A 4297-nucleotide genomic window follows, 5' to 3' on the forward strand; every position below is an offset into this window, starting at 1 on the left:
TGCCCATGGGATATGGGCAGGAGTGTGATTGGAAAAGGCCACTCAGGGATGCTGGCATCATCATGTCATTCATTCTATCTCGACCCGGGTTGTTGGTTACACAGGTGGTTGCTCTACAATTATTACAATTACAATTATTGGTGGCACTTTATGCTTGTTTATGTCCTCTTCCGTATGTCTGCTTCAGTGATAATGAAGAAGCAATGGACAGTGTATTTAAAGAGCCTTATAAATTGTAAAGTGCTGTGTACATATTAGGGCTCATATATCATCTCTTCCTGCCTGTCCCTTTTCTCTAGGTTTGTAATCCAAAATGTTCCAGCTAGAAGGGACCATTTTGGTCCAGACTCCCATGTCCCATTTTACAGAGTGGAAAACTGAGGTCCAAGAATTATCTCCTCTTCCTTCTCTCTGCCTATCCTCAAGTTTTCCAGCACTGAGACCCATGCTCACCCACACCCTGAGGCTCCCTCCTTGCCTTGAACTGCTGGAGTATTATGTGTGAAGCCAGCCTCAGGATTTAGAACCTCAAAATTCAGAGCTAACAGAGCATTTTCTCTCCTTCTGAACTTGTTCCAACACCCTCCATCTCAGGCTAAAAAACCATTTGCAATTTCCTCCCACCCACGACTCCCCTCAGATGTGCTCAGCCTGGCAACTTCAGTAGAGGACTTCATTATTTTTTAAAGAACTCATACCCTCCCGAGCTCACCTAAACCCTTCTGAGCATCTTTTTGCAAACCTCTCCAAATGAATAAAACTGAGCTGGGAAGAGCACTGGGCTCACTGCAGGTGCATCCAAGATTTCAGCTCACACATTAACAAGCTTGCAAGAGGCTCTCTTGTCTCCCTATCACCTCAGCAGATGTGGCCTTTATTTCCCTTTGAATAAATTGCCTCCAGCTTAGAGCAGCCCGGAACTTTACAAGCAGTCCTGTTCCCAAGGCTGGTAATTTGCCAGAAATCAGTAGTGACTATGATACACCAGCCTCCCATTGTTCTAGGTGGTGCAGACCAACCAGGTGGTCAACCTGCAGTTTTAATTTCCTACACTGGTCAGAGAGCTGTGCACACAGTCATCCAGAGACCCCAGGCCTGGGGTGGGGGCTGTTCTTTCCTGACATTCGCCTCTGCCGGCCTGGCCCAGGCTGAGGAGGGAGGTACCATTGACTTTGCATGACATTTGTTCATCGTTGTTTCTCCATTTCCATCTCACTCATCTCCCAGAACATGAAAGAATCAGAGTGTGTGGACGGAAGGCCGTTTTCACTGCCCTGTTCAAAGATTGGAAGTTTTTCCAAGGACTGGTGAGGTTCTCCAAATCCCTGCCCTTTTATAGCTGGAGGGAAAGGCCCCTGGAATTTGTGGACTTGTAAGCTGTCCATTCCTGGGCCCAGCCCAGGAGAATGGCCACAGCAACAGGGTCACCACCTCAGTAAATGCACTCCATTTAATGGAGATCTATGCTAGGGGCCTGCTCTACAGCTTACAGGCTGGGTAAGTTTATGCAAGTCATTTCACCTCTCCGTGGCTCAGTTTATGTATCTGTAGAATGGGTATGACAATGCAGAATAGGCATATTCCACGGAATATGAAGAGGCTACATAATTTGCAGGACCCTGTGCAAAATCAAAATTCAGAGTCCTTTCCAGACCAGGTTGCCACATACAGCAGTGGAGATAGTGCACTACACAAGCGGGAAAGTGCCCCCCAGAGCTGTGCACTGCACATCCTGCCAGGGAGGCCAGATGAGGCAGACCTGCTCCCCTAAATCACTGGTAGATCTCCAGAATGGATAGCAATGGACTAGAGCCTCCATCCCAACATTATAACCTGCTGAGACCACCAGCTCCCGCATCCTAAATAAAACCTTACCCTAACTTTCCAAGCCAGCAATGAAGAAAGAGTTTCCACCTAGGGAGGGTGCCTTTCCCCTGTAACTCCTATTGTTGGGAGCCTCCCTGACCCTCTTTAGGGTGTCTCACTGATGACCATGCTTCCACCATGCATGTCTGGGGGATGGGGTGCTGCTCCCCCTTTACCATCCTCAGTTCCCCTTGAAACTCTTTGCCCAGCTCAGATCAGACTGAAGCTCTTAATCAAGACTTTATTAGAAGCCCTGGGATGACAAAGGAGAAACAAACAGATGCTTGCAGCTCGGGGGTCTGTCTGGCTTGCTAGCTTTAGCTCTCTCCAGAGCCCCAGCCCCAGAGGATTCTGGGACAGTGCAAGGAATTCAGCCACCACGTCTGCCTTTCCTCCTGCCTCAGGAAACTTCACCCCAGGGAGGAGGAGACTCCAGAGAGCAATCCAGCTTTTCTTTTTGCAGAAACTTCCTCACTTCAGCCCAGAGAAACAGAGGTCAGTAGATTGTTCTCTCTCCACCAATATTTTTCTGAAGCTTCCTTCTCAACAGGCTTCAGGGAAGGAGTATTGGGGTTTGGGGTCAGAGACCTGGATTCAAGCCTTGACTCTCCTATGAACCAGCTGTGTGACCTCTGGGGAGTCACTCCACTTACTATTCTGGGTCTCAGTGTCCCCCTCCCTAAAATGGGGACAACACTGGCCTTCCTCACAGAGTGGCTGGGAGGACCCTGTGAGTGCTGCAGGAAGATCAGATCGCCTCTTAGTGCTGAGGTCACTGCAGTTCCCCACCTTGTCCAGGGGGATATTTTGGTTTTGGTTCTCTTTGGAATTGGATGGTGTCCCGAGCAGACAAAAGGCTCAAAAGGCCACCAGTGGTTGCCAGCCCCTTGTTAATGCTTCCCACGGAGAAATCAGCTACTAAAGGCTCCCTTCTGCTCCTATGGAGAGGGGAGAGGTAAATAATGGTAGGTGACACAGGCCTTGCCCTGAACTTTGCACAAGAAAGCTTCTTCCCACTTGGTTATTGGTCTGTGGTCCTTGTGGTACAATTGGCTGAGGGGCAGCAACTGAATTCAGAGCAGCCAGCTCTGTTCCTGTTAATAAAAAAAGGAAGACCATCAGAGATGGAGAGAAAGAGGAAGAGACCATGACTAGGGAGAGCCAGACGGACACACAGAAGCCGTAGGGACCAGACATCCAGGGAGACACGTAGCAGAAAAAAGAGAAAGAGACTGGACCACTTAGGCAATGGGGACAAAAAAGAGGACCAAGAATAGTAGGAGCTGTTTCTAGAACACTCATATTAAAAAGAAAAACAAAAATCAAAATTTGCTCTCCACAGGCTCCTGCTTCCACTTTGGGGCAAGATCACTTGCGAGATAAATGAGAAGTAACTTGCTTGGGAAGAGGTGCTAATCAATAATGACACAACTTAAAAGAGGCTCAGCGCTGTCCCACTAACAGGCTCGCCCTCACTCACTCATCTTCCTGAGGCTCCTGCAGCCGGGACTGAAAGAGCTGGGCACAGCAGGCGGGTGACCCTCCTCCTGGGGACGCAGCCCCCCCCATCCCACGGAGGCCCCCGCGGCGCCAGGAGCGGCCCTGCCCACGGAACGCCTTCCCTCTGGGCCCGGCCGGCAGCAGGGCCCTTGGCGGTCACCAGGGGGAAGTGCCGCACTCCCTTCCCCTAGGCCTGACCCCGCCTTCCAGCCTTGGGTTCCCAAAGAGCCCTCCTTACTCCCGGGCAGCAGGGCACAGTGAGGGGTATGCAGGCTCCAGGGCCACACGCCTGGGGCTGAATCAGGCTCTCCCTTCCACCTGTGTGCCCTGCGGGCTTACCCTCTCGGAGCCTGGGTTTCCTCATCTCTCAGTGGGGATCCTAACAGTCTTGTCATTACTGTCATGGGTAGTGGGGACACAGGGACCTCTAATCTGAGGTACCTACCGAGCATGTCTGAGGCACAGTAATGCTCAGAAACTGTAGAGTAGACTGGCATGCCATGCGTTAAGGAGACTCAAGCGAAGAATCCAGAGGCGGGTGTTCGCCTGGCTCTGCCCCTTACTGGAGCAGCTCACCTCTCTCCGGGCTCTGTTTCCCTTAATGTGAAATGAAAGAATCAGCATGAATGGCAGTGGCTTTCCAACTTTGTTGATTGCAAGTCACAGTGAGAAATAAATTGTTACATCACAGTCAGGTAAACACACAGGTGCTTATGTAACAGAAGCAAAACTGGCATAAACCAACACACCCTGACTGTGTGCAATGCACAGGGTATTCCCTATTCTGTTCTAAGTGACAATGTCTAAATTGACTTCATGAAGACTGGTGGTGGGTCATGACTGTATTTTGAAGAGCACAAGGCAAGGGTCCTCAGAGACATTAAGAGGCCCCCACCTTGGGAAGAAGGGACCCCCATCAGGGAGGAATTCA

General features: G+C 50.4%; 1 long non-coding RNA gene across 1 annotated transcript; it reads right to left on the reverse strand.

Moving 5' to 3' along the window:
- Positions 1-2093: 2093 nt before the first annotated feature.
- On the reverse strand, positions 2094-4000 carry LOC140843241 (uncharacterized). The gene is made up of 2 exons (XR_012120845.1): positions 3812-4000; positions 2094-2960 (listed from the first exon to the last, which is right to left on the reverse strand). It is a non-coding gene; the product is annotated as an uncharacterized lncRNA (long non-coding RNA).
- Between the last annotated feature and the right edge of the window lie 297 nt (positions 4001-4297).

Source organism: Manis javanica, chromosome 8, assembly GCF_040802235.1.
Source record: "Manis javanica isolate MJ-LG chromosome 8, MJ_LKY, whole genome shotgun sequence".
Lineage (NCBI taxonomy): Eukaryota > Metazoa > Chordata > Mammalia > Pholidota > Manidae > Manis > Manis javanica.